At 32.8% G+C, this 10,263-nt stretch overlaps 1 pseudogene; it reads left to right on the top strand.

Moving 5' to 3' along the window:
• Window positions 1–2,875: 2,875 nt before the first annotated feature.
• Window positions 2,876–4,310, top strand: LOC149544242 (BAHD acyltransferase DCR-like; annotated as a pseudogene).
• The last annotated feature ends 5,953 nt before the right edge of the window (window positions 4,311–10,263 follow it).

Below are 10,263 nucleotides of genomic sequence, written 5' to 3'. Positions count from 1 at the left end.
CAAGTAGCAATTATCAGAATTAGAATTGCTTAGTAAAATAGGACTTACGATTGATCAAATTTACCAGAATTGGTTCAGCATGGTAGTCTGCCAATTTTGGGGTATTACAATGAGGACCTCCAAGAGAGACGAACTGACTATAGCTTCATGAAAAGCTTTAATTTTTTGAACTCATACTACAACTTAATTTCACAGATGATCTCAAAGCAACCTAAAAAAATTAGGGATCTTAGAGTACTATACGTATTATCCTAAGCCAATTACAATATTAAAAATCTGAAATAGTATTTTTAAATATTTAAATATTTAAATAATTTAAAAATAAAAAATAATAAGCATTAAATAATGCAAATACCCAATATTATCCTCATACCTAATATCTTCTCAGACAATTCGATTGTGTTTAGAATTCTTGGGACCCTTCTAACTTTTTACACCTTGCCAACAAAATGTATTCACATCTTTTTTAATGTTAATAAAGAAGCTTTAGATTTCAAATCGACAAGTATCCATTGAGAAAATCTTCAAATAATGTATACATGAAACAAATGATGTATATATGATATTAGTGTACAGAGGAGTGATTTTAATCCAAAAATATATAAAAAATAAAACTGAACAAGATTTTTTTCTAAGAGAAATATAATTTAAAGCAAGAAATGCAAAAAAATTACTTGTTTCAGTTTAAATACAATCAAAAGAGAGTGTCTTGAAGCTTAAAATTCTCTATTTTTGTGCATGTTAAAAATAGAAAGAAGATGCTCAAGTCATGGATTGTTGAATTATTTTTCATGCAATGTTCAAGTGGAGTGATGGATACGTCCATATGTCACCATCGTAAAGTAAATCCTCAAATAGAGCATAAAGTAGAAAGTCACACTCCTGGTTGTAAATAACACAAAACCTTACTGTGCTCAGTTAAACAGTGCACAAAATGAAACTAGAATTGCATGAAATTTCTTTTAGAAAACTTTCTAAGAAGTATTATTGTATAGGTGATGTCTTCCATAAAAGTAGTCTAAAATAATAATAATGAATTCAAGTTGGCTTGAGAATTTATTGTAGATAACTACAGATAAAATATAGTGCATAAAAAAAGTGGTAAACAAGAAAAATGAATTTAAAGTGCAAGCATATGTTATCTTTGCAAATAAAGAACTTGAATTCAAATATTAAAGGAACATATAATGTATCATAAAGTTGATATCCTTGAGGTTGTGTGGAATAAAATATATTTCAAAGTAGCATGACTATAGAAGTTATATTATACATGTTATTTGTTGGTGTGCCATTTCATTTAGGTTTAACTGTATTTGGCCCCAAAAAATGAAAAAAAAAAGAGCCAAATCTAAAGATATTCATTTCATCATATACTAATCTAAAATAAAGTCATCTGAGGAAACACTTCATGTTATTATATTCTAAGCTAAAATAAAAGCATTTGGACCACAAATAGAAACAATTCATCATATAAAATGAAATGTAAAGTAGGGAACAAATTAAAAATTTAATTGAGTCTTTGCAATTTTGATTTTGCAGGGAACAATGAATTGAAGTGGGAGTCGACAATATCAATTTTGGTATAACCCTATACCTAACGTACCTTCTTGTAAATAGAAATTTCTAAATAAAATCACATCATCTCTCAAGTAACAAGGCATTTAGTTGTGATTGTTCCTTCATTTCTTAATAGTTGCATTTGGGATTGAGTTCTGTACTAGCTAGTTACTTGCCATAAGAAATATGCATAGTCATATGGTAAAATGGATAGATCAATTCTCCATGCATGTTTGAAAAATGTAAACTGTTTTGGAAATGCCACCACATGCATTATCTGTAAACACACTACCCATGTGAATTGTTTTAGTTAAAGCCACTTGACACCGGTTTAGATTTTGGGCAAATTTTTGTAAGAAGAAAAGATAAATACCACCAAGAAAATAGAGGGTAGCCAATAGAAAAATAGAAAAAATAAATAGTAATTTCATTTTAATAAGGAAATTCATGTAAACCATAAGATAAAAACAAGCTGTGAAATTTTCAAGAAAGAATTTTAATTCAATTGAGTGTAACAAAAACTTTAGTCTCCACCTAAAATAAGGAACTAACATGTGGAAGCATCAAGTAGTCCATAAGTTATCCTATTTTCATTCCATAAATATCATAGTCCATCCTATTTCCATTCCGTAAATATCAGAGTCTCTAAACAGAGGAAATGAGTCTATCTACGTGCACCGATTTCAAGGAGCAAATTAATTAATAAGAAAGAAAGGTTAAAATCCCCGGCTAGGCGACACGAATAAAGCAAGAAATCTGTAAATATAATATTGCTGAACTTAACTGTCTATCCACTTGACAAATTAGCGAACATACAAAAAAATATTTTATCTCCTACTTAATAATATTCCCCTACTTAACTGTCTGTCCACGCTAATGTCTGCCACATTGATATTTATGTAGATCAAAATCCAACCGTATGAAATGATTCGTTCAGTTTTAATCTAAATATTCCCCTTCCTTCCCAAAAGTCAAGACGGAGGCACAACCTCACACAGATGCCAGAGAGGCAATAATAAATAAGGAAGGATCATATACAACAAAATTTCAAAAAGGGAACCACCGAACTAATGCAAAATATCAGAATAGGTATCCACCCAGGTGTTTTATTCTTTTAAATTTTTATATTCTGGTTTTCATTGTTTTTAAAATTGGGACAAGAAAGGGCTTCCCAAAGCAAATAATCGTGAATGACTTTAATTAAATAATTCAACTGACCGCGTTGCTCGCTGTGACTGAATAGAGGACGCGCTAATGAAACTGTATTAAACCAACTATAGACCGCCTTCATTTCAACTCATTTCTGTGGAAGAGCAAAATGGTTCATGTTAATAAAAAGCGCTCTGTATTTCCATCCACTCCATCCGAAGCTCAACAGATAAAATTGAAGTGCTTAGATTTACAGATGTTGTCAGTCCAATACGTTGAAAAAGCTTTCGTGTATCGAACCCCTGTGGACGACTTCTCCTCTCGTGTAGAACGTCTGGCCGAAATGCTGTCGAAAATACTTGTAAAATTTAATCCTTTGGCTGGCCGGTTAACAACCAATCCCGTGGATGGTTGGATTTACATCCTCTGCAACGATTGGGGAGTAGATTTCATCGAAGCAATTGCAGAAGAGCTGAGCATTGCAGATTTGACCGCAGCAGAAGTTACGCCAGCCGGGGAACAACTGCTCGCCCTCAACGGAGCCCTCAATTTTGAAGGCCATCGCCTTCCGTTGCTCAGAATCCAGGTATATTATTAAATGTATATTTATGAACTCCAACTGTAACAACTGCAAATAACGGCTGTTGTAAAAATGGCCGCAGCTTCTTTTAATTCGACGTTTTTAGGGTTTCAGTAGTTAATCCTTGATATGATCACAATTTGCAGGTAACGCAGCTGAGAGATGGCGTCGCGGTGTGTTTCACCATCAACCACGCCGTAGCCGATGGAGTTTCCATCACGAATTTCCTCAGTGCATGGTCTCATCTCTGCAGAACAAATGGAAATTGGAACAGGATTCCCATTGACGCAATCTTCGACCGTGGTTTGCTGCACCCTGGCAGATCTGTGACTGGAGTCACGCTTGGCCTTAACCCCGGTGGGCACGTCCAACGGCCTCCTAGGTCTTCACTGCGGTTTAAAAAGTTCCATTTCAGCACCCACACGATCAACCGCTTAAAAGAGCGGCTAACCAGGAGTCATCCATTATGATATCTTCGTACCAAGCGCTGTGCGCACACGTGTGGCGGTCAGTCACTCGGGCCCGCGGTCTCAGCTCACATCAGCCGACGAAATGTAATGTAGCCGTCGACTGTCCCGCGCGGCTTGTTCCTACGCTGCCCAACTCTTACTTCGGCAATGTTGTTCAGAATGTAAGTACGACCACCACATGTGGGAAACGGATCAGTTCGTCTCTTTCCTTCTCGGCTGGTTTGTTGAAGGGTGTTATTGCAGGTCATACAAACGAGATGATTAGGGAGAGGATCGATGAGTGGCGTATGGAGCCGCTCGTGTTGGAAAAGAATTGTTTGGTGGTTGCAGGTTCCCCGCAGTTTCAAACGTATGAGACTGATTTTGGGTGGGGAGAACCAGTGGCGGTTAGGAGTGGACTGGCTTATCCCTTCGATGGGATGATGCATGCTTATTCTGGTCCGGAAAGTGGAGCAAGTGTTGAAATAGAGCTTTGCCTTCCTTCATCTGTCATGGCTGCTTTGGAAAGTGACCCCGAATTTATTTGCCCGCCACTAATTCAATCCAAGATCTAAATGCTATGAAATGAAGTTACTTTGATTTCATGTTCCAAGGGTACGTTGATCAGAAATGTATAACTATTAGAGGGGGTGTTAATAAAGACAAAATCTGAGACAATCTTTTAATAAATTGTCTTTATATGAGACAAAAGAAATTTGTTAGTGTCTTAGACATGTCTTTGACTGAGCATCCTAATATATTGTCTTAATCAATTGTTTTTATAAGACAAAATGACACAATAGTATATACGTCTTATTGAGACAATTTTCTACAATAATATATTGAGACACTCAAGTAAAGACATATTTAACACAATACAAAACTTTCTTTCTGTCTATGATGAAGACAATTTATTAAAAGTTTGTCTCAGATTTTATCCCTCACACGTAAACTCTTTCATTTCATTTTCTTCTATTATTTCCAGCTTCTTGTTATAAAGATAAAGATTACAATTGAGTAAACACTCTAAATAAGAAATGACTACACACAACTAGATTGGAAGTAACCACAATGTCTTTTATACCTATCCACCCAAAAACTAGAAAAAAATGGAACTAAATTAGAGGGATTTAACTTATCCCAACAAATATTCATATATCCTTCTTCTTGAAACATAACATATATGAATCACTTCGAAAAACTCATGCTTGAGAAAACATTTAAGTTGTTTTTGTCCAATTTCTCATGTAATTTATTGCTGATCGAGTACTCCTGTCAAGAACATAACCAAATTTGTGCCAACTCCAAAGGATGCCAATATGTCAAATACTACATTTTCTAATGAACTCATGTACAAGTAGAATGAATTAATTTATCATGATGTGCAAGCCTTGTATGACCAATCAACTTACAATATTTTTTTCATACGTTTGGACATATAAAACAGAAACATTAGAAATGAAACATGATCTTTGTTGTGTAATAAGTTGTTGAGAAAGCAATACTTTGAAATGAAAGAGTATACACAAATAAACTTGGCAAAAACTCAATAAAAGACATAAAAGTAAATAATTTAATTAAATTTCACATTATCATATTGAAATTCAAAATTACACAATAAATTCTTTAGTCTCAACCTTAAGTATATCAGTTGCATAAGTTTACATTACCACTAATGAGTATGAAACCCATCATCTCTTGTTAATTGAAAATTCTAATTTCTATGCATGGTTTTATGAAGATAACTAAAAAGAAATATTTCATTTTCAGCATGTTGCAGTTGTACAATTTTCAGCATGTCAGAGTTGTTGTGTTTTGAGCATGTCAAAGTTGTAGTGTTTTCAAAATCTCATTCCTAGAATGACCATTTGTAGATGCAACTTTGAAGGAATCTTATTCATTTGAACAAGAAGAATTTCATACTCTTAATGTTTCACCAATAGTCTAAAAGAAAGATGAGACAATAGATTTCAAATTATAAGAATAATGACTTTCATGAAGAGAATGACAAGAAGAATGAAGATATAGTTGTTTGCATATTAAAATTTTAATGCATTGTGAACTACAAAATTCTAAATCTAAATTTTAAAATATTAATTATCTCATTTTTAAATTTAAGTTTTAAAAAGAACTTATTTTCATGAAGTACTTAGTATAATTCGAATTAAAATCACATATTAAATAAAATTTAGATTTTAAAATTAAAATAAACAATCAAATAATCTTGATTATAATACTTCAATAAAATTAATACTTTGTGACTTTAAATAATCAACTTTAAAATAATTTTAAAATATTTCATTCCAAAACTAACATAAAAATATATTTTTCTATTTCTCCAACCATTTGACTATTTTAATTTCTTAGAAAGAACAATATACAACATAGTTGTAATTATCTATATAAATAATTATAAAATATAATATTATCTTTGAAGTAATTGATAGCAACCAACAAGACGGGGGGTTGAACCTAAAGTACGAAAATGTTGAATAAACAGCTGGAGGTAACCTCCCTATCAACTAACCTATACCAACTTTAAACTTCAAAAAAAAAATGTTCATAGTCAGCTTAATAGTACTAACAATCTTTACACTAATATGCATAATAATCTGTAAAATAAAATAGTAACCTCTACAAAAATTGTTTCTATGAGTCCTTTTAAATGACATAAACATAAAGACCTCATGGGGTACCAAGTTCATAGGTGTAATCATAAAAAAATAACAAACGAAAAGACATGGTGCTAGCTACCCTTTTCAAGCCTCTGGTTGTCGTTCTTAGGCACATCCTTATCCCCATCCTCACTTTTCATTTTAATCAGTTTGTCTAGGATTGTTTTTAACTAATCCTTAGCCAGGAAACCATAGATGGAATGAGTGGCCTCAGTGGCTTTACCCAGGTCCTTTTCTCCTTTGTTAGCCTACAAAAAATAAAGGGTGGTGGCTGCGGAGTGCATGACCTTGGTGGAAAACTCCATAAAGGTTTTGAACCTTTGGTAGATAGTAGTTTGGTTGTCAGCCAGGTCCCTCATGGATTTCTCCAGCCTTTCCAGTTGCACCTTGCTATGGCTATGCTTGGCCTTCTTCCAAACACCTTTGGGGCTTTCTTTTCTCGAGGAGGTAATATCATCCCACTTGCTCCTAACCGAGGTAGCCTTAGGGTGTCAGAGACATGGGAGGGACTTATAGGGCTTGGGATAGGTTTTTTGTCCTAAGGCATTCTCAAAATATAACAATGTTAGTTACTATTAAATTTTTGCATTCCAAAACAATAACAACAACTATTCGCCACTAAGTAACACTTGTTACTCCAAATATAGTCATAATTACAAAGAATGGTATTTAAAATAATTTATATATTATTATTTAAAATAAAATATTAAATAAGTATTATGATAAATTACTCTTTTTGTTTAAATTAATAATTTTAGTCAATTCAATAAGATCTACAAACATTTACAATTAGTTTAAAAGAATTCAATTCAATTTAAATTACATATTTTATTAAAATTAAATATCCATTTTTATAATTAGTAATGCAAATGTATATATATCATAATTCATTTGTGATACATCATTCACAAATATTCTAACATATAATTACACTAAAATTAATTAATATCTACTTATTATATTTATACATTAGAATACATAATAAATTAAAAACTCCTTTGATTCTTAAAAATCATTAAAGTCGTACATGTTTAATAATATTCATTAAATCTTCTTCCATCAACACATTATTCATCGAACACATTTTATCAAATAAGAGGTGTTGCCAAATTGAAATATCAAAAGTAAAAACTATATAAAAAACAAAAATGTTTAAAACTCTAAAAATACACCAGCCTATGAGAGGGTGACAATTTCCTGGCTAAAAATGTTTCAATTTGAACCATCATATTTATCATCTTGTAAATAAATAAAATTGTATTTCTACAAGTTTTTTTTTTATTAGTGTTTTAATTTCAGTCAATACATACATATTTTAAATTAACATGAAGGGATATCTCATTTGAAAATTGACAAAATATTTGGATAGAAAGAAAAACAATAGAATATGTCACCACTTGGAATAATTGAGGGTGAAAAATGTTACACAATGGATTGGTTATCATGGCATATTGTCAAAGCCAAATTCAGTTTGAGTAACAATTATAAAGTGTTTCTTATTTTTGTTCGATCTCTAGTTCCTTTGGATTTGCCTATGAAATTATGTACTCCAATACTGTGTACCTTTTTCAAGGATTGGGAATGGATGTCTGAATATCTATTTTTTTGTTTCCTTTTAAAGAAGGTTTACTTAAATTTGCTCCCTTAGTTTTATGTGAAACATAGATTGAATTCTAAATGGAAATGTAGATTGAATGAAGTGCTTTGTCTAAAATTGTGTTGGTACCCATATAAACCCCAATAATTAAATTTTTAGTTTAGGGCCTTGAATCTCTTTGAACTTAGTTTGAGGTGTTTCAAAGTGTTTCAATTTGCTAAAGTAGGTTCAAATGGTTTATTCTAGTTCGTCTTGGTTCAAAGGTTCAACAAGTGTAAGTTTTGAAGTTTAGTATAGAAGTTCAGTGATTCAAAGATCTTAGTTCAAACTTAATTCAATGACAAATCTTTGGTTCAAAATAGCTCATGTCAAGCCATTTTGAAAGAATAATAAAAATCATACCTCAAAGTGGGATCATATGTTAATAGCCTAAGTTTTGTGGTATTGAAAGTCAACTATTAATCAAGTGGTCATGGTAGGTATTTGGACTTATATATCCTCTTAAAAAGAATAGTGACAAGTGTCAGGAATGGAGACTTTGAGAGTTCAAGCTACAAAGCCATGGAATTTTAAATATGAAATGAGCACATAATTGATGATGTAACAATCACCAAATACCTTCAATCGAAGAAAAGAGAAATGATAGGTGGTATGTGGAAGTCTTCAACCAAGACTCAAATGTTATATAGATTATTCAAAGAAAGTTCTAGCATCATCAAGATCGTGTCAAATGTTAATATTAGTGAATGTAAGTATTCAGAAGGCTATTAGTTGTCCCAACATAAGAATTTTAGAACATAATCAAGAAAATGATGAGTCAATTCATTCTCATTATCGGTGATTCATTCATATGGAAGCATAGTCAAAGGACACAAGTTGCTTGAGACAATGCTAATAGAGATGAAACCAATGACATGTTCTCATTTAAAATGAGTTTATATCAAGTCATTATATGCACATTTGTCACTACATGATACAAAAAATTTCATGTTGACATTAGACTATGGACTTTCATCGAGCTTCCAACCCTATTCGATCAAATTGCAAGGTGAGTTTGGTACCAACATAAGAACCCACTACCTCATTCATGGTCAACTTCAGATCTTAATAATAATGAATCAAACACCCAATGAAAATTTTAAACATGACCCCATGGAAAACTTGAGGGAACCATCTTTGCATAATGCAACACTTCATGGTCATTATGGAGGTATCAAGGAAGCATGTGAACCATTTGACTAAATCTCAATATAATCATGGCTTGTAGAAATATATGTCAAAGTTGATTGTAGACAGACATTGTAAAAGGAAGAAGGGCATCATGAAAAAGATACTCCAACACAACCACCCTTAAACATCACATACTAAGGAGAGAATTAAGCTTGGAAAAAATAAGTCAACTTTGACTATTTAACACTTTTAAGTGTTAGAATGAAGCTTAGTGTGTGATGTTTAACCAGTCAACTCCAATATGAAGATCAAAATCTGTTTGACAAAATATTAATAAACAGAAGAAACCCTCACCACTGGAGTTGATCGTGGAGTCACAAGGGACATCTCCAAACTGCTCAATAGAGTGTCAAATATGAATGGAGATGCAAAGAAGATCCCCATAGCGCCGTGTTTCTGAACGCAGTCATGCAGTTAAAAGTTTGTCTACCACATACTCATTGACACGACCCTCTACATTGGATGCAAGTGAGTAGTTTGGAAACATACCTTCCCGAGCATGTTCGATGGTTTATAGCTTAATAAAGGAACGGGGATTCATAATTCTCAATATTAGATATCAATTATAAAGATGGAATGTCTCGACAACGACTGATGTAATTAGGTGCACTATTGTTCGGACTCAAATAGTTCTTGAGTATCAACGAAGCTATTCACACCTTCATCAAATCTTGACATCATGAACCTGACAATATTCAAGGGTCGATGATCCCCCAATCCAACTCTGTGATGCTAGGAGCAGAGAGCACGCATGGCCCGTAAAATCATGTTGATTAAATCATTACATGGCCATCTAACTATTTTAGATTTATAAAATGATTAGAAGCAGTGAAGGAAAAGTCTGAGACATCATCACCGTGGCCTACGGTTCTGACATTTTTGCTGAGAAATAATCAAATCAGAATTCTTTATAAAGTCCACGTGAATGATTAATATTGGCTTCACATGGCGGCTCATTCCCTGTAGCCATGGTAAATCAATCTGCGAAATGACAACATGCTCCTAGTGAGAGGTCAATGGATAACA

Source organism: Cupressus sempervirens, chromosome 8 (genome assembly GCF_028749045.1).
Source record: "Cupressus sempervirens isolate cs-2001-9-10 chromosome 8, ASM2874904v1, whole genome shotgun sequence".
In the NCBI taxonomy this organism is placed as follows: Eukaryota; Viridiplantae; Streptophyta; class Pinopsida; order Cupressales; family Cupressaceae; genus Cupressus; species Cupressus sempervirens.
The sequence above is the reverse complement of the archived record's forward strand: the minus strand, read 5'-3'. Positions and strand labels throughout refer to the sequence as shown.